The sequence below is a fragment of the Heteronotia binoei genome, chromosome 18, assembly GCF_032191835.1.
Source record: "Heteronotia binoei isolate CCM8104 ecotype False Entrance Well chromosome 18, APGP_CSIRO_Hbin_v1, whole genome shotgun sequence".
In the NCBI taxonomy this organism is placed as follows: domain Eukaryota; kingdom Metazoa; phylum Chordata; class Lepidosauria; order Squamata; family Gekkonidae; genus Heteronotia; species Heteronotia binoei.
In genome coordinates this window covers 49935058-49962149 of record NC_083240.1, presented here as the reverse complement: position 1 = coordinate 49962149, position 27092 = coordinate 49935058, and positions in this window count along the sequence as shown.

The following is a 27092-nucleotide window of genomic DNA, read 5'->3' as shown; positions in this document are numbered from 1 at the left end:
TAGAATCATAGAGTTGGAAGGGTCCTCTAGTCCAGCCCCCTGCACAATGCAGGAAACTCACAAACACCTCCCCCTAAATGCACAGGATCTGCATTGTTGTCAGATGGCCATCTAGCCTCCATTTAAAAACCTCCAAGGAATGAGAGCCCACCACCTCCTGAGGAAGAAGCCTGTTCTTTAGCTTTCTAACCACTGGTGCCAAGTCTTTAAAGTCAGCCTAATCATGGCAGCTTCTTTGTCCCACACCGACCATCAATTAAAAAAAAAAAGGCACAGGGGTGGAGGTGACTATCCTCCCCTTTTTGGAGGATTCCCCCCCTCCTTAGCCACATCGGACCACAAACTGTCAGGGTGTTGTAACACAATTCAGAGGTAGATAGCTTTTTTAGGTGCTCAAAGGCAGACTGACACTCTGCAGGCCAGGTCAATTAGCTCCCTGGTTTTTTATACTCTGGGCTCTTCCCCTTAGCCTTTAACAGACTCATCAGGGTAGCAACACTTGTGCACCCTAACCCTAAAAACAATTGTAATTGGCGTCTTGTTATGGGGGGGTCCCAGTCCAGTACTGCCTTTATTTTGACTGGATCCATTTCCAGAACATGTTGCAACACTCAGTATCCCAGGAAATCTAATTCAGTTTTATGAAATTCACATCTGGACAATTTTGCAAACAGTTTGTTTTGATACAATGTTGTGAGGACTTCCCTCATCAATTTCACATGAGATTCATTATCTTGAGAATAAATTAATGTCATTAAGAAACACTTCCACCCCCTTGCATAAAAAATTGCTCTTGCACTTGGTTTATTAACTTCATAAAGACTCCAGGGGCCCCTTGTAATCTGAATGGCATCACTAAGTATTCAAACTGGCCACTCATCCCCCTTCCAAGTGTGCACCTGGTAATAAGCATCTCTCAAGTCCAATTTGGTGAAAATCTGACCTTGTGCGACTGCCTGTAGCAAGACTTGGATAAGAGGGATCATGTAAGCATTTGACATAGAGACCTCATGGATGCCGGGGTAGTCAGAGCAGTGTCTCAACCCCCATCTTTCTTTTTCTGAAATGACATCAGTGCCACATGAGGAGAGTTTGCTAGGTAGATAAATCCTCAAGCTAAGTTCATGTCTAAACATTTCCACAATTCAGTTCTTTTGTTTTGGCTTTAGGCAGGGTTCTATGGCACAGTGGGGGGGTGGGCTCCCTCTGGGTATCCTACCCCCCCAGGGAAAGTGTATGCGCAATACATAGCCTCTCCTCTCCCGGTGTAGTGAATGCCGCATGGTCACTGTCTGGCTATGCCTGGCAGATGGTCACTGCAATAGCCTCTCCTGCATTACTGCATCCGTAGCAACACCTTCTCGCTGGTCCCCCCCGTTTTTCACAGAGTTTGCTACGTCATGGTGCGACCGAATTGTCCGGCGGTATAACCGGATGGGCAGGCTGGGCCCACCAACCTTGCCAGCCTAAGAGAAGGAAAACTCTAACATCAAACCCGGGCAGATAGAGCTCGTTAATGTAACACCTACCACCTGGAGGACTCGCTGCCGGCGTCCCGGCTTACTGGGCCATGGCAGATGACCCCCAGGTAAAAGGGTGGAGCCAGTACCGCGCACACTGGGCTTCACCTAAAAAATTCCTCTGCGCAGGCCTGAAGGGCATATCCACATACACAACCCACAACGCATCAAGTCCTGCAGCGATGGGCAAGGGGCGAAACGGCAGGTGGAAGGTGCCACTGGAAGCCGCAGTCCCGATCCTGCATGTAGGCGGTTCAGGGTATTGGTCGCCTGATGCTAACCCGGAGACGAAAGCATTTTTTGGCAGCACCCTGAACGACCAAGCAGCCTTATCTAGGGACAGCACTGCTTGCTCCACACGGAGAGGGGCCTAGAAAAGGTGGCCCAAACAAAGCTCGTCTCCTCCACCCCAGTTGGCTAGCCGCGGTCAACGGGCATCCTTACTTGCGGTCAAAAAATAACAACAAAGAAAAGGCATGCACCTGCCTCACAAAGTGTGCAAAGACTAAAGCTTGCGTGTTGGAACATCAGAACCATGCTTGACACAGTAGACAGTGGTCGCCCTGAACGATGCTCTGCTCTAGTTGCCCACGAACTTCTCAGGTTGAATATCGACATAGCAGCTCTCAGTGAGGTCCGTTTCCCTGAGGAAGGTAGTCTTCAAGAACACGGTGCTGGCTATACCCTCTACTGGTCAGGTAAGTCAAAGGCTGAGAGCCACCTTTCTGGCATTGGCTTCATGGTCAGGAACTCCATTGCCTCCAAACTCGAAAACCAGCCAACAGGTCACTCAGATTGCATCATGTCCATGCGCCTCCCACTTCAAAACAAGCAGCATGCAACACTCTTCAGTGTGTATGCCCCAACCCTTCAAGCAGATCCTGCAGAAAAGAACAAGTTCTATGCTGATCTACACAACCTCGTACGGAAGACCCCTACAGAGGACAAGGTGATCATCCTTGGCAACTTCAATGCCAGAGTAGGTAAAGACTCAGAAGCCTGGAAAGGAGTACTTGGCAAACACGGCATTGGCAACTGCAATGACAATGGGCGCCTCCTGCTAGAATTCTGCATGGAGCACCAGCTCACCATCACCAACACTATCTTCCAGCAGAAGAACAGTCTGAAGACAACCTGGATGCACCCACGGTCCAAGCACTGGCACCTTATCGACTACATTCTGGTGCGCCAGAGAGACCTTCAAGATGTCTTACACACCCGAGTAATGCCCAGTGCAGAATGTCATACGGATCATCATCTTGTACGCTGCAATCTCCGTCTTCACTTTAAACCCACACCCAGGAGAGGAGGTATCCCTCGGAGGAAGTTTCAGGTTGGCAGTCTCCAGTCAGCCGAAGTTAAAGCTGCCTTCCAGGCAAAACTCCAGTCAAGAATTGAGGACCCCAGTTGCCCCACAGACCCTTCTCCAGAAGCACTCTGGGAACACCTAAAAACTACCATCTTGTTGACCTCTGAAGAAGTCCTCGGGTTCTCCACAAGGAAGAACAAGGACTGGTTTGACGAGAACAACCAAGAGATCCAAGAATTACTGGCGAAAAAGAGATCTGCCTACCAAGCACATCTTGCTCAGCCCTCCTGTCCTGGGAAAAAAGCAACCTTTCGCGCTGTATGTAGCAACCTCCAGTGCAAGCTTTGAGACATTCAGAACGAGTGGTGGACCAAGCTTGCTGAGAGAACCCATCTGTGTGCAGACACTGGTGATTTAAGAGGGTTCTACGAAGCCCTGAAGGCAGTATATGGACCATCATATCAGACTCAGAGTCCCTTGCGTAGTGCAGACGGCCAAGTGCTCCTCACAGACAAGGCATCCATATTGAACCGGTGGTCGGAGTATTTTCAGGTTCTCTTCAGTGCCAAGATTCAGCAATTCATCTCACCCCACCTCACCTCACCCCACTTCAACCAGTGAAAACTGAGTTGGATGAGATCCCCACTCTAGAAGAGACTGTTAAAGCCATCAAGCAACTGAAAAGTGGCAAGGCAGCAGGAGTTGATGGAATTCCACCAGAGATCTGGAAGCATGGGGGCACAGTACTACATAGCTCACTTCACAAAGTACTTGTCACCTGCTGGGAACGAGGCAAATTACCACAGGACTTTCGCGATGCAATCATCATCACCCTATACAAGAACAAAGGGGAAAAGTCAGACTGCTCCAACTACCGGGGGATAACCCTGCTCTCCATCGCAGGCAAAATCCTTGCCAGAATACTCCTGAACAGACTGGTGCCCACCATTGCAGAAGAACTCCTCCCAGAGAGCCAGTGCGGCTTCAGAGCTAACAGGAGCACCACCGACATGGTATTTGTTCTCAGGCAGCTCCAAGAGAAATGCAGGGAACAGAACAAGGCTCTGTATGTGACTTTTGTCGACCTTACCAAAGCTTTCGATACCGTTAGCAGGAAAGGCCTGTGGCAAATCTTGGAACGTTTAGGATGTCCCCCAAGGTTCCTCAGCATGATCATCCAGCTACATGAAGACAAGCGAGGCCAAGCCAGACACTGCAACGACCTCTCGGAGACCTTCCCAATAGGCACAGGTGTAAAGCAAGGCTGCGTTCTCGCGCCAACTCTCTTTACGGTCTTCTTTAGCATGATGCTTCAAAGAGCCGCAGTAGATCTTGATGATGACGATGGTGTCTACATCCGCTATCGCACCGATGGCAGCCTGTTCAACCTGAGGCGACTAAAGGCCCACTCCAAGACAATGGAAAAACTCATCCGAGAGCTACTGTTTGCTGATGATGCTGCACTCGTCTCCCACTCGGTATCAGCTCTGCAGCATATGACATCCTGCTTTGCAGAGGCTGCCAAGCTATTCGGCCTAGAAGTTAGTCTGAAGAAGACAGAAGTTCTCCACCAGCCTGCACCCCAGGAAGATTATCACCCTCCCTGCATCACTGTGGGTGAATCAATTCTGAAGACAGTCCAGCAGTTCAGCTACCTGGGGTGCATCATCTCCTCAGATGCTAAGATCGACAAGGAGATTGACAACAGGCTGGCAAAGGTAAACCGTGCCTTTGGCCGACTGCACAAAAGAGTGTGGAGCAACAAGCATCTGAAAATAGGCACAAAGATCAATGTTTACAAAGCGGTTGTGATGACAACCCTCATCTACGGCTCCGAATCGTGGGTTTTATACCGTCATCACCTGCGACTCCTTGAGCGCTTTCATCAGCGCTGCCTTCGTACCATCCTCAACATCCACTGGAGTGACTTTGTGACCAACACTGAAGTTCTCAAGCGGGCGGAGGTTACCAGCATCGAGGCACTGCTGTTGAAGACGCAGCTGTGCTCGGCAGGGCATATTTCTAGGATGGAAAACCACCGCCTTCCCAAGATTGCCCTGTATGGCAAACTCTCCACCGGCCATCGAAGTAGAGGGGCACCAAAGAAGAGGTACAAGGACTCCTTGAAGAAATCCCTTGGCACCTGTCGCATCAACCATCACCAGTGGTCTGATCTAGCCTCAGATCACAAAGCATGGAGGCACACCATCCAGCAGGCTGTTTCTTCTTTTGAGAACGCACGCATAGCTGGTCTTGAGGACAAAAGGAGATTGAGGAAGAATCGCACTGCTACAGCGCCAGCCCTAAATCAGACTTTTCCCTGCAGCCACTGTGGCCGGACCTGCCTGTCCCGCATTGGTCTTGTCAGCCACCAGCGAGCCTGCAGCAGACGTGGACTATTGCACCCTTCTTAAATCTTCGTTTGCAAAGCCAAGCTGAGAGAGAGATGGCACAGTCTGTGGGGTGGTGAGGGGGCAGTTCATCCGCTTCACTTCCTTCAAAGACTCACTGTTAGTCTCTATAGTCTTTGGGGATCCCTTTCACTTCCTCCCAGGTCAGAGGTCCGGAGGCAACATGATCCCCCCCACACACACACATTTGAAGCACAGTCTCCTTTATTCTGTGCTCCCATTCTGAAATGTTGGGGGGGGGGGGTTCTTCTTGCTGGTTTCATTCCCAGACTGAGTCTCTTTACTGCTCTTCCCAATGGTGTCCCAGTCCCATAGGGACCATTGCAGTTTTATGAGTACATGGGGTACTATCCATCTGTTCAAATTGGATGGGGAAATCATGGTGTTACCAACAATGGAATGAGAAGGCTACGGTGCTACTTAGGATGGCACTGTTAATCAGTTAATAAAAGGATGTCTCCTTTTTCTCCAAATATAATGGAAAAAAAAAATCTCCAATTGTTTCAGCCTGGGAAAATGATGCAGGGGAGAAGGCAGAAGCCCCCCCCCCCGTTCCCCAGGCATGTCATGGTCCCAACCCTAAGTGATCACCACACACAAGGATTGAGGGGAATTCACAATTCACAGGGGATTGCCTCTGGCACAGGCTGAGGAGGATCCCAGATCTCTGTAATGTGTGAAGAGGCAGAGAATTCATATTCATCAGGGTCTTGAAGCAGCAAAGACATTTTAGAATCTCTGATTTTAAATTAATGATCAAACCCTGCCAGAAACAACATTCTCAGGACCCTCAACCTGTCACAGTATCTTGAGCTAGAATTCAAACAGTACCGTACAGCATCATGGAATCTGTTTCAGTAATGGCTGTGCCTTTATATTTTTATTCTTTTGGCATTTGAGTGGCTGTAAAACATTTTCCCCTCAAAAGGGATTTGAAGGATTTCAAGGAGAAAGCAACCCTAATGTCAATGCCTGGTGGCAGTTAGTCAATGAAGGGAGAAGAGAAGAGGAAAAAAGAAACCCAAGCACACTCACAGAAGAAGAAACCCACAGCACTCACGAGCACTAAATTATAGAATTAATAGGCTTTTAGAAGAGACTGACACAAAGTTGCTGTGAAAAAGACAATTAAATGTGGAAAGCCACATTTCACATTTAATTTCAACTGGAGGCTTGAAGACTAGATAAATCACATTCTCATTTCATCTCCCCTCCCCTGCCCAAGTTTTAAAGTGCCAGGAAGCAAGAAGATTTTAAGTGCTGAACATCTTGCCCAAAAGATACTTGGGACTGTAAATGACGTGGCCCTCAGCAATATAAAAAAGTGTTTGGGGCTCCTTATTGTAAAAAAAAAAAATGATGGGGCAGATGGAGGCTTTTAGTTAGAGAGGAGAAAGTATTTGTAGATAGACATAGACAGACATAAAGTGTCAAGATAGACTGATTCTGTTCTGATAGGCCTGGTTAGAATCATCCTGGACCAAATGCTGCTAGTTTATTTCCCTGTAATGACCCCCCTCTCCTTTATGACTGGTAACTGTTGTGAATCAAGTAAATTGTTCCTTCCCAGCCAGTGGTGTGAGGGAGTGAAAGCCCTCCAAGGAGAGCAAGGCCAAATGGTGTGATAGCTGGCTTGGGAATGTCTCTTTGTAGTAACGTTGTGATAACTGGCCTGGGAATGTATCTTTGTAGTTATGTGTGAATGCTCTCTGCTACCCTCCCCGTAGGAATTTCTTTGAAGTGTATCTTATAACTCCTGTATCAATGTATTGGTTTCATTCCACTCAAGTGATCGGCTTGAGCCACAGTAACGGTTAATCAATAAATGAAGTCTTTGTATCAATGTTGACTCCTTGTTGAATCCATCTACTTGACATAAAGGATCCCTCACACATAAAGGAGCATCTGGTGGTAGCTTAAGTACTGCTAAGTTTCATATGATGATTAACTGTAAATGTGTTGTACTATATTTATTTTATCTTGTCCTTCCTCCATGGAGCTCAGGGCATTGTCTCTGTCCTCCATTTTGTTCTCAGAACAGCCCCATTCATGTAGATTAGGAATGTGAGTGACTGCCCCAAGTTTACCAAGTGCCCCAAGGGGGTTTGGAGACAGGTCCTAGTCCTAGTCCAAGCATTACACCTCTCTACCACTGTTACCAGAGGAGGAGGAGGAGATTGCTTGGAATCTCAGAGCGGCATACAATCTCCTTCCCCTTCCCACAACAGACACCCTCTGAGACAGGTGGGGCTGAGAGCTCTTTCATGAGCTGCTCTTGAGCAGAACAGCTCTGAGAGAGTTATGACTAACCCAAGGTCACTCCAGCAGCTCCATGTGAGGGAGTGGGGAATCAGACCTGGTTGTCCCAGATAAGAGTCTATACACTTAACCACTACATCAAACTGGTTGTCATAAGATCATAAGAAGCATCACACCACTATGCCATGGTTACCATAAGAACATATGAAGAAAATGAGAAGTTACCATAAGAACATAATTTCCTGGTTCTCCTCTGGATCCCTTTATAATAATTGAAACATACATGGGTTCTAAGGTCTTACATCAAAGCATTCATAAACAATCCTACATTCTCACACTCTAATGTCAGAAGTAACACTTTCCCTACTCCTTATCGCTTGCGGCTTCCTTTGTCACGGAGGAGCCCTGCTGGCTCTCCTTGAGACTTGTTATCTTCAAAGGCCTATTGCTTTGTTAGTGTTATGCAGGGGAGTTCATAGCATGGGTTAGTAACATTCCTAAGACCGTTTGAAATGCAAGGTCTTCTGCTTCACGGTTAGTATTAGGAATTCAAAATGGAGTTAATCATGTCAAGGAACAAGTTACAGAATACATTTAGCATAAAAACGCAGTGATGCTCTCCAATGTCTGACACTGACATTCTGCTGTATGGGAGTGGAAGGAAAATATACTCCAGCTCATGACTCAACTGCTTTCACTTTGCACCAGGCAGCTAGGGAGAGAGGGAGTAACTAGAAGGAATTGGAACAAGGCTTTGATTGTGAGCAACAGTGTCAATGCTTCAGGGCTTTAAGGCACCTGTGTCTCTTGGGGTTAGGCCTCAACAATTATACGATCCCCTTAACCATTATTCTTCTCCTATGAAGAAAGTTTGAAGGAGCTGGGCATGTTTAGCCTGAAGAGGAGGTGACGAGAGGTGATAAGATCTTCAAGTACTTGAAGGGCTGTCCTCTAGAGGATGGTGTGGAATTGTTTTCTGTGGCCCCAGAAGGTAGGACCAGAACCAGTGGGTTGAAATGAAATCAAAAGAGTTTCTGGCTCAACATTTGTCAAGCATCAATATTTCGTAATAATCAAGCTTTTGTTCTTTAATCAAAGACTTGTTTTATTGAAACTCCATGACTTGCTCCAAGGATGGAATCCTTAGAAGTAATGATTGACACAGTATTGAATAGTATCTTATAGATTACTTAAAACGGCAGGGTTACAGATAACTTCAAAAGCATAACTTAAAGATGCAAATTGAGTTGAAGGTTCAAAGGCAACTCACTAGTATCTCTTTTATGACTAAAGAATGTTAACATCTCCATTTCTCACACATTCTCTGATAAGACATGGCTGTGTGAATCTGGGGGAGAGGCACTTTACACCGTTAATACAAGGTTACACTAAACATCCTGGATTCAGAGGGATTTATTATGCCTCCACAGGGGGGAAGGGTATGGGGGGGAGAGAAGGGGGGAGAGAAGGGGGGGAAGAAAGGCATGGAAGAAACCAGCATTTAGAAATAGCATGCTTGACATACTGCCCCCCCTAAGATTTTCTTCGAGGTTTAGAAGGGTGAGCGTTATAAAACTTTTTTTATTAAGTCCGGTGCTTTAACATGCGAGCCCTCGACCCACTCATTGTGGGCCAGTGAGAAATGCTTCCATTGGATCAGAAAATACAAAAACCCCTCATTTGAACTTAGCATCTAATATTTCTTTAATTTCATTGTGACTCTGACCCCCAATCGGGATAGGTTGTGGAGTTTGAGGTTGAGGGTGCCAAGACAAAGCTCCAGGATCTCGTTGGAGTAGACTGCAATGGAAAATAGGGTGTATTTTACTAAACATTTTGGATAACTCAAATTCCACTGTCACTTTATTAATCACTCTTTTGATACGAAAAGGTCCCAGGAATTTGTATACCAGTTTCTTGGAAGGTTGGGGTAATGGTAAGTTCTTGGTAGACAAAAAGACTGTTTCTGCCACTTTAAAATCGCAAACTGGGGTATGACTTTTGTCATAGTGTTTTTTGTACGTCTCTTTGGCTAATTCCAGGTTTTCTTGGATAACCTTCCAAACTTTCCCTAGTTTTCCCCACCATTGTTCAAAAGAGGAAGGTACTTCTGGTGTCACTCCCTCCGGCAATACTGGCAATGGTTTTCCTTCGTACCCATTCACTACTAAGAATAGAAATGTTTTGGTAGAGCTATGCACACTGTGATTGTATCCATATTCTGTGAATGGCAGGAGTTCCACCCAGTTTGACTGCTGATAATTCACAAAACATCTTAAATATTGTTCTAATAACGCGTTCACCCTCTCCATCTGTCCATCTGTTTGAGGGTGGTAAGCTGAGCTTAATCCCTGTTCAATTCCAGTCAATTTACAAAACTCCCACCAGAAGTTGGCAACGAATTGCGGGCCCCAGTCAGTAATTACCTTATCCGGGAACCACGTGTTGGAAAAACAATTGGGCTAACTTTTTAGCCATGGGAACTTGAGTGCAAGGGATAAAATGGGCTTGTTTGGAGAATGTGTCTGCTATTACTTGAATTACAGTTTTCCCTTGTGACATGGGTAGTTCCACAATAAAATCCATTGAGACTATTGACCATGGTCAGGTAGCTGTCTCCAAAGGCTGCAACAATCCGGGGGGTTTCCCTCCCCTTTTCTTTTCCATTATACATATTGGGCAAGAGGCCACATAGTTGGAAACGTCTTTCTTCATGAATGGCCACCAGAACTGTCGGTTTCCCTCCCCTTTTCTTTGCCATTATACATATTGGGCAAGAGGCCACATAGTTGGAAACGTCTTTCTTCATGAATGGCAACCAGAACTGTCGGTTTCCCTCCCCTTTTCTTTGCCATTATACATATTGGGCAAGAGGCCACATAGTTGGAAATATCTTTCTTCATGAATGGCCACCAGAACTGTCGGTTCACTAAATGCAGTGTTTTCACATATCCAAAGTGTCCTGAAAGTTTATTATTGTGACAGAATTGCAGGACTTCTTTTAGGAGGTTTACAGGTACATACAGTTTACCCTCTTTGTACCAAAAGCCTCCTTCTCCTTTTGTGACTCCCTCTGGTTTGTTGTCTCCCTCTCTTTCCACTTCGCTGATTAATCTTTTTTTTTTTACATATTTATTTATTTATTTTACACTATATTAAGACGTACAACATATAACACCCAGTGTCACTTTTCTCCACACCTCGTGCATTTTGCCATTCGTAGACCTTTAGTTGTCCTTCTCATATCCTAAATGCTATTAACAAAAACTGACCACACTCGCTCGAATTTCGCCCCCTGTCCTTGTCGTACACAAAATACTTTTTCATGACATGCCAGCTGTAACATTTCATCTTTCCATTGTAGCAGAGAGCCAGAAAAAGGACCTTTCCATTGTCTTAAAATGATTCTTTTAGCTGTTATCATTGCCCGACATAACAACATTTTCTGTTCCCTTGTTAACCCCCACAGTGCCGGAACATAATTTAAAATATATAATGTCAAAGGAAACCGACACTGTAGGTTCAACACATGTTTAACATATCGAGTAATCTGATACCAAAATTCTGATAATATTGGGCATTCATATAACATGTGTTTTATGTCTGCCTCTAAGTTATTACAGCGCCAGCATCTCGAATTCGGTTTCTTTTTTTTTTTTTTTTTTAAATTTCAAGAAGTTTATTGCACCCAAGTGAAAATAGACAAACAATGCATAAAAGACATACAAAAAAAAAAAAAAAAAAAAAGAAAAAAGAAAAAACTAACAACCACACCTACATATAACACACAAGTCATACAGGTCGAAACATCTTGCTTCCCTCCACCTCCCATGCATTCTCTCAGTCACCCCTGGGGTGATCAGAGACATACTGTTTCCTTTTCAATTATTCCCATGTCAATCCTTTACTTTTAACCCAAGAATAAATTGGTTCCCAACTCTCTTTACATTTCAATAAATTTCCATTTCTTATTCTAGTAGTCATAAGATCTAGTTCTGCAGCTTCAATAAGTTTAGCCATAAATTCTTCCATGGAGGGGGTTTGGGGTGTTTTCCAATATTTAGCAAACAATATTCTCGCGGTGGTAACAATGTACATTAGTGACTTAATTATGCTGAGAGGGAAATCTTCTCTACACACATTTAAAAGATATAATTCCGGTGAGTGAGGTATCTTAACTTTTAGAATTTTTTGAGCCCAAATATTAATTAATACCCAGTATTTTTTAGCATGCTCGCATCTCCACCAAATATGTATTAATGAGCCCTTAGTCTTTTTACATTTCCAGCATTTGTTGGAATAGCTGGGATATATTTTGGCTAGGCGGTCAGGGGTTAGGTACCAGCGATGGATCATTTTGTACAAGTTTTCTTTGTACAGGGCCGGCAAGGTTAACTTCACGTTCCGTTTCCATATTTTCTCCCAATCGTCTAAAGTCAAGTTAAGGTCCATATCTCTTAGCCATTTTATCCATGATTCCTTGACCACCTCCTCCTGCATTTTTTCTCCCAATAGCCATTCATATATTTTGGAGATTAGTTTTTGGTCAGTCTGAATAATTTGATCCAGGTCATTCAGTTTCTTGGGAAATCCTCTTTCTTTATCTTTTTGATAGCAGGATTGTATCTGACACTTCAGCCACCAATCTATTGAAGTCATTTCTTCCATTCTTAGGTTATTTTGTTTATCTAGTAGACTTTGGTAGTCAGTTGATTTATTCCATTCATAGATATTTGGATGGGTATGAGCCTCAACTGGTGAGACCCATAGTGGGGTATAAAGGTAAAATTTCCTAATTTCCATCCAGACTCTGTAAAGGGATCTTCTTATCTCATGCCTCCAAAATGGACTGTTAGGGGGAGGGTTCTGATACCAGAGATATCCATGCCATCCTTTTCCCAACCCTGCCCCCTCAATAATCAACATTCTCTTATCCTCCAGTACAAACCACTCTTTCAACCAGACAATACGACAAGCCTTATGATATAAGGTCCATTCTGGTAAGGCGAGACCCCCTCTGAGTTTACTATCTTGGAGGACTTTTAGTCGGATTCTAGGCTTTTTTTTCTGCCAGATGAAAACTGAAATAATTTTATTGATCCGTTGAAAAAAGGACTTCGAAAGCGTTATTGGAATCATCTGAAATAGAAACAAGATTCTTGGTAATATGTTCATTTTTATGGTTGCTATCCTGCCCAAAAGTGAAATATGCAAATCTTGCCATCTGTTTAAGTCTTCTTGAATTTCTTTTATCAGTTTCTCATAATTATCTCGATATAGGTTTTTGAGCTCATTCGTCATTTGGATTCCCAAATATCTTATTTTCTTTCCATGCACAAATTCTGATTGGGTTTCAAATTGGTTTATTTGTTCTTTATTCATATTTTTCGTGAAAAATTTCGTTTTCTGCACGTTGATCTTAAGACCCGATACTTGTCCATACTGTTTAAATGTTTCTTTAAATTGACCAATAGATGAATTTGGATCTTCTAAGATACATAGCATATCGTCCGCAAAGGCTCTAATCTTCAACTCCTCTCCCCTGATTCGGATACCCTTTATTTTATCCTCCTCTCTTATTCTTTGCAGTAAAAGCTCTAATGTTAGAATAAATAGTAGTGGGGATAAGGGGCAGCCTTGTCTTGTACCTTGAGCTATATCAATCATTTCTGTTTTGGTGCTGTTAAAACTGATCTTTGCGTTTTGTGTCGTATATATAGATTCCACCAATTTACAAAAATTTCTTCCGCATCCTACCGCTTCCAATGATTTCAAAATAAACTTCCAATTCACGTTGTCGAAGGCCTTTTCAGCGTCCACGAATATTAATGCTACTTGCTTCTCAGGGTGTTCTTTGTAGTATTCAATGACATTCATTAGAAATCTTACATTTTGCCGCATTTGTCTTCCTGGGACAAATCCAGTTTGGTCTTCATGTATAACAGCACTAATAACTTTCTTAAATCTGTTCGCCAGTACCGTAGCAAAAATTTTGTAATCGCTATTTAGTAAGGAGATAGGCCTGTAATTTCTAATCTCCGTTGAATCGGTACCTTCTTTATGTATCAATGTGATAAGGGCCTCTTTCCAAGATGTGGGAATTTCATGTTGATTTTGTATGTCTTCAATAACTTTCTTATATGGAATAAGGGTTTCTTCTTCAAAAGTCTTGTAAAATTCAATAGGAAGGCCATCTGGTCCTGGTGCTTTGTTTGGTTTCTGTTGGTTCATTGCCTCTACGATTTCGTGCATAGTAATTGGAACTTCCAATTTCTCTCTTTGTTCTTCTGTTAGCTGTTTTAATTTAGATTTTAAAATATATTCTTGCTGTAACTGGTTGGAGATCTCTTGACCTTTGTATAAATTTTGGTAAAAATTTTGGATTATTTTTTCCATCTGATTCATTTGTGTTGTCTCCTTCCCTTCTCCATCTCTAAGGGACTTTATAATTTTTTTACTTCTTTCTTTTTTAAGCTTATATGCTAACCATCTGCTAGCTTTGTTTGCACTCTCAAAGTGGACTTGCTTCATCCATTTTATCTTCTTTTCCACTTCATCCATAAGTAATAAGTTAATTTGGTGTTGAATGGCCAGAATCTTAAGTTTTATCTCCTTCATGTTCTTCATCTTTAACTGTTTTTCTTGTTCATTTAATTTTTGAACTAGGTCTTTGTAGGACTTCAGACGTTCTTTTTTCCTACCCGCTGTGTATCTTATAGCAATCCCACGGAGGAAGGCTTTAAAGGCGTCCCAAACAGTAAACATACTAGTGTCCTTAGTTAAATTAAATTGGAAAAATTCTCTTATTTCCCTCTTGGTTGTTTCCAGAAATTTTGTCTCCTTCAAAATTTGCAAATTAAGAGTCCAACGAAAATTTTTCGGGGGTCCTAATAAGTTGATCTGAATTGGACTATGATCCGCAAAAGTTCTGGGTAAGATGTCCACTTGTGTAACTGACAGCATTGACTCAGCGGATAGCCAACACATGTCAATTCTCGACCAGCATTTGTGTACCGAAGAATAATAGGTGTAATCTTTCGTTAAAGGATTCTTAGTCCTCCATACATCCAACAGGTTAAACTCATCTGCTAATTTCAAAAATTCTTTCGGTAATCCACTTCGCAGCTTCCTTTTTTTAATTTCTTCAAATTTCTTATCTTTTTCTGTGTCGAACACCGCATTAAAGTCTCCAATAATACAACAATTTTTCGGTTCAATTTCCGTCAGTTTTTCATGTAGAGTTTTGTAAAATTTTCCCAAGTTTTCATTAGGGGCATAAATGTTCACTAATATCAGTTTGTTGCCACAATGATCTATCTCCACTATTAGCATTCTTCCCTTGTTATCTGAATATAAACAGTTTGATTGAATGGATTTAGGCACGTATATGGTAACCCCTTTCCTTTTTTTTTCCGGATCAGATGAATGGTATAGAGTGCCTAACTTCGCATTTTGTAGGTATTTTACATCTTTTTCTTGGATATGCGTCTCCTGTAGACAAATTATTGCAGAGGCGGTCTTTTTTAGTTGCTGGAAAATCCTTCTTCTCTTGCCCGGTTCATTTAGACCGTTGACATTAATTGATATTATTTGTACTTCAGTCTTGGTATTCATTTTAGCAAGTCTACACTATCTGCCTTAACTTTGGATAATTTTTTGGTTAGCGTCCTTGTCTTTACTCTTTTGTTCTGGAACTTCTGCCCAATTTCCTCTTCCACTTTGCTTGAGTCCTCTTCTTCTTCTTGGTCTTCTTGCTCGTCCCCCGTTTCGGATTCCCGGCTACTTGTGTCTACGTACTGATCCCAGAATTCCTCTAGTTTTTCCAGTGAGGTTATGTTCTGTCTTTTTGTATGGTATGTAAAGAACATCCCTTCTGGCACCAACCATTTAAATTGCACTGAGCGTCGCGTCAGCCACATTGCTAATTTTCGATATTTGGCTCTACGTTGCCGAACTTCCCAGGGAACTTCCTTCAACACCTTGATATTAGTCTCCTTCCACTTCAGTTCCCGATCTTTAGTCTTTTTAAGGATTCTTTCGCATGTTGCAAGGCGGGTGAATTTGACTTGTACTTCTCTTGCTAATTTATACTTCCTCGTATAATTGGAGGAGACTCTTTTCACCCACTCAATATCTCTCCTTCCTTCTTCCAGCCACTCTTCATCTTCAAAGGTTAACAATTCTATAATCTTCTCTGTTAAATTTTCACCTTTTTCTTCTGGCAAGTTTTGAAAGCGTAATATATACGCTGCCTTCTCCACCTCAAGTTTTATTACCCTTTCCTCGAGTTGAGCCACACTTTCTTTGTTTCCTCTCGCAATATTGGATACTTCTTTCTCTTTTTCCACAATTTTATCTACCTTAGCAGTCAAACAATGAATCTGTTGGGTATTCCCTAATAATTGTTTTTGGAATTCTTCAAGTTGTTTGTTCGTTTTTGTTATCTGTCCCATTAAGTCAGTTTTCATATTTTCTAGTGCCTCTTGATTTTGCCTAAAACCCTCCATCACAATGCTCTGCAGCTTTTCAATAGCCTCTTGATTTGTTACCTCTGGTGTTTTTTTAACCGCTCCTGTCGCTGGGGTAGGAGAAGGAGTACCTTGCCCAATTTTTTTTGGACCCATTTCTGTTCCACCAGGGCTTTCAGAGTAGCTAGCTTAATTATTAAATGTTAGGCTATGTTAGTTGGACAATTGGTTCCACCAGATTCTCTAACTCTTATATAAAATTCAAACCATTCAATTCCTTAATACCTTAGTTCATTAATTAAACCCAACAATTTATCTGCACCTTAACTGGTTATCAACCCCTTAACTCATTACATTAAACAATCAAGGTTTCAAGTTAATTGGTACAGTCCTCCTAGTTTCCTACTATATGGTTCACTAATACAGTAAGGTTTTCAATAAGTAACACAATACCTTAATCTCTCAGAAGCTCTATTCAATAACAGTTACTTTCCTTGATACACCAGTTATATATTATCCTTCTTACCACTATACAGCAAATTTACTAACCACAGCAATCTTCAGTTCTTTGTCAATCAGTTCAATTTCTTATCTATAATTTGTCCTACAGTCTTACAGTCTTACAGTCAGGTCCTCTTCTATTCACTCCAGTCACTCTCTCTATCCCCCTCCTTTCTCTTCCTCTTCCCTCGTTCTTCTTTTCCCACACCGCAGTTCCTTCTTCTATACTTCCTTTGTTCCTTCTTCTTTTCTTCTTTCTTCTCTTCCTCTTCCCCTCTACTGTTTAGTATTAGTTTTTGTTAATTCTCAGTCCCCGAGTTAATCCAAAAAGCCTCCAAGCAGTTTTCAAAAAAACCCATCTTCAGCGGGGAGACAGCCGCGGCGCAACCGCCGCTAAAAACCTCTCCCCACCCTTTGCAAATTGTACACCTCCAAGGTCTTTTATATAACTTCTCTTTAACACCGTTCTAAGCTGTTCACCAGGTCTCAAAACCCATACCTATTCACTCTCCACACAGACGCCATTCTTTTCCCTTCTCTTACTTTCACTTTCAAGCCACATGGCAATTTCAAACGACTTCCCTTTTTCTTTCTCCTTCTCTCTCTTCTTCTTTGTACCTTCTTTCCACTCGACCACTACTGTTAATACTATGTTGTTAACTGCAAGTCACTGTAGTCCAAATTATTAGATAGTCAAAATTCTAGTCTCTCGGGCTGCACAGTTCAATCTCTCCCGTCACAGCCACAGCCGCGGTCGCTGTCCGCCATTGATTTTCTCTCCGCTCGCCTTTTCTTCAACTTGCCCGCTCCCCCTTACTGTAAGCGTCTCAGTTTCCCTCCTTCTTTCAATCTTTTTATTTCTTTCCCTCGGCACAGTTTATCGTGGACTTCCCTCCACCTCAGCCCACCACAGTCTCGTACCTGTTATGTTTCGTGTTGTTATTTTCTTGCTTTTCTCCCCGCTTCCCTCCGCTTCTCTCCGCTCTCCGCCGCTGTCCGTTCTCCGTATTTTTTTTTTTTTTCTTTGCCGCCGCCGGCGGCTAGAACTCCAGCGCCAATACAAGTTAGCAAGAGCTGGGATTTCAGTTTAGTTTAGTCTTTTTTTTGTTCTTTGAAAGGAATGAATCTGTTGTCTCCTTTCACTCCTTGTCCGGTGGCCCGGTTGATCGCTGAAGCGTCGCTGAAGCATCGGCTACAGGGACAGCTAAGGTTGAAAAGAGGAGCCTCCGCTCCCCCCCCCAAACCCCAGAAGCTCCCCAAACTTCGATGTGGCTTCCGCCACTTCTTAAGGTGGTGCTCCCCGGTGGAGAGCCCCCCTCAAATGCTCAGCAAACTGAGTCGTTTCCCGAGACTCGGGAAAAGCCGCTCAGCCGCACCACGCCATTACCGGAAGTCTCGAATTCGGTTTCATACCACGTTTATATAGCCGCATCGGCGTCCAATAAGTTCTAAAAATAATCTTTTGATGTATTAATATTAATCTTAGTTCAAATGCCGTTTTCTTTACATTTTGACAGATCGCTTTCCATTGCTGTGGCAATAAGGCGCTATTCAGCTCCACATTCCATTTATGTCTTAATTCAACCAGCTCATGTACATTTTTTATTAACAGCTTATTATAAATCTTTTTCCGACCATCCTGTTCATGTATTTTATCAATTACTGCCTGTAGTATCTCTGGACACTCTGGAGCAGCCAGTGCATCTGGTCCATATTGCGCTCTTAATAAATGTTTCAGTTGATAATAACACCAAAGCTGGTTATTCTTCAAATTAAATTTCTGCAAAAATTCCTGATTAGCTAGAAACTCATCCTGAGAATTTTTAATTTGATCTAATGTAAGTATACTGGCATACATCCATTGCTTCCATTTAATTTTCTGACCCCCAATTTTTACTAAAGGATTGTCCCACAATGTCATTTTTTCATGTGAAAATCTTTCAAACTGTAATCTAGCACTTAATCTTTCCCAGGCTGTCCTAGTTGCAACAATTGCAATTGGTATTTCATTGTCCCTATTTACAAACTGAGACCCCAGAGCTTGCCAACCCAATATTGGATTAATAGCCGCAGTTTCCAATTCACCCCAACTTGTTTCGGGTAATCCAGTTCGCCAATGCTTAATCATAGATATCATATATGTCCAGTGATATAACTGTAAATCTGGAAGCCCAAAACCGCCCTCTGAAATCGGAATCTGTAATCTCTTTAAAGAAATTTTCACACTTCCTGCGCCTCATAAAAACATTCTAATTAACTTATCAATTCTCCTAAACCAGTAAGCGTTAATTACAACATGTAAACCCCTAACTATATAAAACAGACGCGGGAGTACATTCATTTTTAAAGCATTAATCCTGCCCCATAATGACAGTGGTAGCTTTCCCCATCGTTGCAAGTCCATCTCCACAGCAGACAGTATATTTTCCAAGTTAATTTGAACAAACTTCTTAACATCCTTCGGGATCTGTATACCCAGGTATTTTAAACTTTCCGATTTAATTTGAAATTGCACACTAATTTCTTGTGATAATGGGGTTCCCTTACCAATTTGCAATAGCTCTGATTTATTCCAATTAATTTTGTACCCTGCCACTTTACCAAATTGGTTTATAATTTCCATAGTTATCCACAGTGACTTTTCTATGTTAGTAAGCATTAATAAAATGTCATCTGCGTATAGCAAGATTTTATATTGGTATTCCCTAAACTTAAAACCCTGAATCAACCCATTCTGTCTAATTGCTAAGGCTAGTGGTTCTAGGGCAAGATCAAATAGAAGTGGTGAGAGCGGACAGCCCTGTCGCACTCCTTTTTGCAGTGAAATCACCTTAGATATCGCACCATTAACTTTTATTCGCGAGGTAGGGTCATGATATAATACCCGAACCCAGTTAATAAAATAATTTGGAATAGCCATTTGTTCCATTATAGCTATCATATAATCCCTAGGGATTTGATCAAATGCTTTTTCAGCATCTAGGGACAGGATTGCCACTTGCTCCTGAGTATCATTATATAAACTAATCAAATCCGTAACTAACCTAATATTATTAGTACCTTGCCTATTTTTAATAAAACCTGCCTGGTCGCGATGAATCAGCGTAGGGATGACACCTTGCAACCTCGTTGCCAAAATAGTAGCAACAATTTTTAAATCTACATTCAACAATGAGATTGGTCTGTAATTTGTACATTTTGAAGATTCTTTCCCAGGTTTTAAAATAAGCGCTATTAATGCATCACCCAGGTGATTTCCAGGTTGATTCACATGAATCCAATATGTATATAATTTGAGGAGTTTTGGAGCTAGTATATCACTAAATTTTATGTACAAGTTAGTCGTGAACCCATCGGGCCCCGGGGAGGTCCCTGGGGCCAGTGCGCTAATCGCAAACTTAATTTCTGCTAACGAAATTGGGGTGTTCAGCACTTGTTGTTGTTCCTGTGAAAGTCTAGGGATTGTTATATGTTGTAAAAATTGATTAAGATTCTGCTCATTTATTGGTATTGGGGCTTTGTAAAGCTCTGCATAGTAGTTTTGAAACTGCTCTGCTATTGTTGAGGGGGTTTTATAAATCTGGCCTTGTGCGTCAATAATCTGTGGTACCCAGTTACTTTCTATCTGTTTTTTCAGCTGAGCCACCAATATGCGACTAGGTTTCTCTGCTAATTCCCACCTCGTCTGTTTCATGTTAAACAGAATGCTTGATGCCTTATAAGTTCTGAGGGTATTCAACTCTAAACTGACCTGCTGAATCTTCCTATATTGATTAATAGTTGGGCTGATTAATCTTTCTCCTCCCCATTTTGCTTCTAGGTTTTCGCGTTTTGCCTTGGAGTGGGTAGTTACGGTCCCTCCTATCTGGCTTGGTGGGATGAGGGAGTCAATCACTTATTCCCTCTGGCTATTATGTTGAGGGAGTCTGGACAATGCATCCACTAGAAAGTTTCTAGAACCCGGGATGTGTTTTAAAGTAAAGTCAAATTTGGCAAAGAAACCCGCCCACCGGATTTGTTTCTCAGTTAGTTTCCTCCATCCTGTGAGGGCTTCCAAATTCTTATGATCTGTCCAGATTTCAAACGGAACCCTCACTCCCTCTAACCATGATCTCCATGTTTTTAAAGCGAAAGTCATGGCAAAAGCTTCTTTGTCCCAAACCGACCAATTTCTCTGTTCATGACTGAGTTTTTTGGATATGTATGCACAAGGCTTTAACACTCTCTCTTCATCAGGTTGCATCAGAATTGACCCCATAGCGACGTCACTAGCATCACATTGCACCACAAAGGGCTTTAATTCATTCGGGTGAATTAGAATGGGTTCACTAGTGAATAGTCTTTTAAATTTATTGAATGCCTCTTGGCATTCTAGTTTAGCTCCTGGATGTTTGGCCTCCGGACCCTAGCCTTTTGTTTTGTTTTCAGGAGATCTGTTAAGGATGGCATCATGTGCACAAACCCTTATATAAAATTACTATAAAAATTCACGAATCCAAGGAAAGATTGGAGCTGTCTATGTGTCAGAACTGGAAGAACTCCAAACGAGGCCCAGGACTTGTTGCAAAGTATAGGCGTTTATTGGGAACTACAGAGCTGAAGGTACAGGATAACACTGATATTGAAAGTTAGCATTGGATACACTTTATGCGGTTCTGGTGACAACAATAAAACGATCTTTCACATGGCTAGAGACAACGGTCTGTTTCCCAGGGTCTGTTATCAGTAAGGGAGGATGGAATCCTGCTGAGAGAGCCGGGCCGGCTCGGCTTCAAAGAGCCACCTGCAGATGTTGACCAGAGGCTATCTGTCACCCTTCAGTGATCACAGTTTGTTTGAAATGCACAGAAATGTTTGTTAGTTGCTGGAGCAAGGTTGCATGGGTTAGTATCTGGCTACAATATGGAGTCACATAGGCTAACAGCAGATAGGAAAGTTACCAGTTCTGACAGGGGGTTCCCAATCTAATACTGCTTGGATCTTAGCTGGGTCCATGGCTAGCCCTTGCCCAGACACTCGATATTCTAAATAGTTCAGTTCCAGTTTGGTGTAGTGGTTAAGTGTGCGGACTCTTATCTGGGAGAACCGGGTTTGATTCCCCACTCCTCCACTTGCACCTGCTAGCATGGCCTTGGGTCAGCCATAGCTCTGGCAGAGGTTGTCCTTGAAAGGGCAGCTGCTGTGAGAGCCCTCTCCAGCCCCACCCACCTCACAGGGTGTCTGTTGTGGGGGAGGAAGGTAAAGGAGATTGTGAGCTGCTCTGAGACTCTTTGGAGTGGAGGGCGGGATATAAATCCAATATCTTCTTCTTCTTCTGTCTTGCGAAACTCACATTTGGATAGCTTGGCGTACAGTTGATTCTCATAAAGAGTTCTCAACACCTCTCAGACCAATTTCATATGAGATTGTAAGTCTTTGGAATAAATAATTATGTCATCCAGGTACACCACTACCCCTTTGTACAAGTACTGGCGTAGGACTTCATTTATAAAGTTCATGAAAACCCCCAGGGCTTCTTGTAATCCAAAAGGCATGACCAGATATTCAAATTGTCCCATGGGCATATTAAATGCGGTCTTCCATTCATCTCCCTCTTTTATGTGCACCAGGAAGTAAGCATCCCGCAAGTCTAATTTGGTGAAAATCTTTCCCTTGGACATTGTACTCTTATTAGCAGTATGGGGTACGCATTAGAGGTGGAAATCCCATTAATCCCCCTAAAATCCGTGCAAAGCTTCATTTCCCACTGGTACTTCTTGGGTTTGCTCAGTGCAAGGTTCCCCTCTCATTATGGTTCCATCCATTTGTTCAAACTGTATCTGGTGAGGTAAAGGGCTCTTATGGAGTCCCAAGGCTTCCACCAATTTGGGCGTAATTACGTCTCTAGTGCACCCTGAGTCGAGCAGCTTTCGAGCATAGATAAATCTATTTAGTTTGGGGTTTAACAGAGTCAAAGGGACAAAAATTAAAGTTCCGGTTATTCTCACCCTTAGTGAGTTCCACATCCTGCTGCTCGGCACCTCTTTGCAAGTCGTCCCCGTTTCCTGCCGGCTCATCATCCCAGGATGTTTCACTCAGCTCATCGATGATGATGGTTACTTCTCCCAAGGAGGTTGCGGCAGCGGTGCTTCCTTTCACCGATTCCTTTGGTCGACCCTAGATAGATAGATGATAGATAGATAGATAATTTTATTTATATCCCGCCCTCCCCGCCGGAGCAGGCTCAGGGCGGCTAACAACATCATTCAATTTCCCTTATACAAAAGACAAGGTTACATTAACATTAAACATTAAAAATTCTGATAAGTTTAAAATCACTTAATTAAATTGATAAAAGTGCTAATGCTAATTGTGCTTTTATAATGGCGGTAATCATTAGCAATTTCTTTCTTCGTCAGCGAAAGCCAGTCGGAAGAGGAAGGTTTTGCAGGCCCTGCGGAATTGTTCAAGGTCCCGCAGGGCCCGCATTTCCTCTGGAAGTTGGTTCCATAGGTTCGGGGCTACAGAGGAGAAGGCCCGGTTACGGGTGCATTGCAGCTTCACCTCTTTCGGTCCGGGGGTGGTCAACAAGTTTTTTCCAGCTGACCTCAGTGCTCTCTGGGGTTCGTATGGGGAGAGACGGTCCCTAAGGTAGACAGGTCCTCGACCATATAGGGCTTTAAAGGTGATGACCAGCACTTTGTAACGAATCCGGTATGTAACTGGCAGCCAGTGCAGCTTGCGCAGCCCAGGCTGTATGTGCTCCCATTTAGGGAGCCCCAACAACAGTCTGGCCGCTGCGTTCTGCACCAGCTGCAGCTTCCGGGTTCGGTACAGAGGCAGCCCCATGTAGAGGGCATTACAGTAGTCCAGTCTCGAGGTGACCGTTGCGTGAAGTACCGTTGCCAGGTCTTGGCGCTCTAGGAAGGGAGCCAACTGCCTTGCCCGCCTCAGGTGAAAAAAGGCTGACTTGGAAGTGGCTGCAATCTGGGCCTCCATTGATAAAGAAGGCTCCAGTAAGACTCCCAGACTCCTAACCCGGTGCGCCGCTTTCAGCGGCGCCCCGTCGAAGACCGGGAGAGGTATTTCCCCTTCCCGGGCGCCCCGACCCAGACAAAGGACTTCTGTCTTCGCTGGATTCAATTTCAGCCCGCTCCCCCTCAACCACATTGCCATATCCTGCAAGGCCCGGTCTAAATTTTCAGGGACGCGGCCAGGCCGGCCGTCCATCAGCAGATAGAGTTGGGTGTCATCTACATATTGGTGGCACCCAAGTCCATATCTCCTGGCAATCTGGGCAAGAGGGCGCATATAGATATTAAATAACTTCTTCACCTTGAGCGCTCTGGTCTTCTTCGCCTTGAGCGCTCTGGGTTTCAGAGTGAGGGGGAGTGGGCCACGAGGTTGCTCTGGGCAATTGGCGGCCAAATGGTTTAGGTCTCCACAACGGAAACAGCATTGGGGAGCAGCTGGCTTAGTTGCTCCCCTAGCTGTATTGGCCTTTTTCCCATCTGGTTTTGCCCCCAACTGAGACTCACATCCCCCCTTACCCCTTGCTGCTGTTGCCATTGTAGGGCCACTCGTTTCATGTTGGTTTCAACTTCTCCAACGAGTTGCACCCACCCTACTAGCGTGGTGGGGCATGCTTGCTGCAAAGCCCAATCCAGCACGCTCGCATTCAGGCCTCTCTGGAACTGCTCTATCTTCATTTGCTCGTTCCACCCATGGATTTTGGCTGTGTTAGCTCGGAACTGTGGTGTACTCATGCACAGACTTGGATCCTTGCTGTAGGTCTCGCAGGGTGGTGAGGGCCCTAGTTTCTTGTAGGAGTTCCTCATATTGGGTTAACAGGGCCCGAAGGAACGCAGCCACCGTGTCCAGCTCAGGGCTTCTGGTCTCGTATAGGCTTACATACCATCGTTTCGCAGTCCCCTTTAGCTTCGACCCCAGGTAGTCCACTCTGCTGAATTCATCAGGGAAGGTGTTTCCCCAATAATGTATGAAGCTATTTGCTTGAATTGAGAAGTATTCCACCTCCTCTGGATCTCCATCAAAGGTCAGATCTAATTCTCTTCCTCTCCCATAATCACGCGGGATGAGGGGCAGTGGAGATGGCACTGGTGGTTGTCTCACTGGAAGGGGTATTTGCCCTCCTTTTGGCTCTGGTGGCTGCAGCACTCTCTCTAGTTGCCTTCTCATCTCTTGTGCCATGAAAGTAGCATTGGCTTGCATCTCACCTCTCAGGCATTTAGCATTTCAACCATCTCATCTCTCACCATCTGGAAGAGTTCTTGGTCAACAGGATCGGGCTCATCTTTCTCCTCTTCCGGGCACGGCTGATCTTGGTCACCCCCGTCCTCATCCTCCTCATCAGGTATCAGTCGTTCTCGTTCATCTCAACTATCTCCTCCACCTACTCTCGAACCATCCTGGTCACTCTCTTCTTCCACTCTCGCCCGCAGGTATGGTAATGCCAGGATCACTTCTCTCCAATCCGGTGCCTTGTCCATCAGGGTGGTGGATGTTCAGGGTACCCACATTTTAGGGGTGATGAACAGTTGTTGGATATGCAGGGGGGATCCTCTCCCCGTGACTCTGCGAGCATCGATGATGTGCCATGGCGATGTTCGCACCCCGGCACCATCTACTCTAGGCTCGTCTCACAGCCTGTCCAGAGTCATGAGGAATCTTCATTGTCTGGAGATCTTTCCGCCATATGGTTAGAAAGTTGTCAGTTCGGTTAAACTCCCAAGTGAGATTATTTCCAAAATGTCAAGCAATAATCAAGCTTTTGTTCTTTAATCAAAGACTTGTTTTATTGAAACTCCATGACTTGTTCCAAGGACGGAATCCTTGGAAGGAATGATTGACACAGTATTGAATAATATCTTTTAGATTACTTCAAATGGCAGGGTTACAGATAACTTCAAAAGAATAACATAAAGATGCAAATTGAGTTGAAAGTTCAAAGGCTACTTGCTAGTATCTCTTTTATGACTAAGGAATGTTAACATCTCCATTTCTCACACATTCTCTGCTAGTTGATAAGACGTGACTGTGTGAATCTGGGGGAGAGGCACTTTACACTGTTAATACAAGGTTACACTAAACATCCTGGATTCAGAGGGATTTATTATGCCTCCACAGGGGGGAAGGGAGAGAAGGGGGGGGAGAGAGAAGAAAGGTTTGGAAGAAACCAGCATTTAGAAATAGCATGCTTGACATCATTAGAAAGAACTTCCTGACCATTAGAGCGGTTCCTCAGTGGAACAGGCTTTCTCGGGAGATGGTGGGCACTCCTTCCTTGGAAGTTTTTAAGCAGCGGCTAGATGGCCACCTGACAGCAATGAAGATCCTGTGAATTTAGGGGGAGGTATTTGTGAGTTTTCTGCATTGTGCAGGGGGTTGGACTAGATGGCCCTGGAGGTCCCTTTCAACTCTATGATTCTATGATTATTACATAAGCAGGTTTTTGGCAGGTTCATAAAGCGAAAATCAGGTTTCTAAGCATTTCCCAGGAGAAGAGTGAAGCCCCTTTCTGATACAGTTTTCTGGAAACGAAACTTGGGAAATGCTGGTACAACAGATAACAGGTGGCCTTCACAGACTAGGGAGGGATGCATGCTATCTGAGCAGGCCTTCTTTTGCCCAGGGGAAAATTATTACATATATGTTACATTGTCAAAACAGAGCAAAAGTTAAACTGCACAGCATCAATAGCACATTCATGGCAAGACCTGCTTCTTGACATTCGGCCTATCTCAATAGGACTTTTGACACCTGCCCATCTGCTCAAGCCAGGGCAGAGGGGCTCAGCTACTGGATGCCTCTTTGAGGCCCCACATGCCCCCCTCACTGGATTTTTAAAAATGTTCTTAGCAACTTTATACATTTTGGCTAGTTTATCTGGAGTCATATACTATCCGTACATCTCATGCTATCCGTACACTTCTCCGTACATTTTATAAAAATTTTCTATCAAATTGGAACTTAAAGTAAATTTTAAGCCTTTCAAACATATATGCTCCCATTGTTCCATTTAACTAGAATGACCAATTTTTTACTATTATAATGAATTCCTTTACTTTCTCTGTTTCAAATTTTAGCAAAAGTTTATACATTTTGGTAATAACATGTTGGTCATTTGTACACAATTCTATTTCAAATACTGCCATAGACTGATCAAAACCACCCATCCTTTTATCAAATTTATATCTTTCTAATAATTGTGAATAAAATACCATTGGCAACTTATTTTACCAATTTAAAATTTAAAATTTTAGAATTGGAATATTGGAATTTGTATATCTAGGTTTTAAATTGCATCTGCCTTGGATTGTATATTCTGTTTTTTGGTAATATTGCATATTTTGTTATGCTATGCCATGTTATGCTGTATTAAACATAATGAATGAACCATTGGCAACTATGACCTTATGTTAACAAACTGTCTTGTTTTCATTTTACAATCACCTTAAGAAAAATCTAAAATATCCCAATGTTAAATACTTTTGTGTAAAACTGATTTCCCATCTAAAAAAATGCCTCGAGTTGAGTTTCACAGTGCAGTTTTTGGACACAACCTAGGCTTATATTTATTCCATATTTTCAGAATATAATATAATGGTCTTTAAAATCAACATTA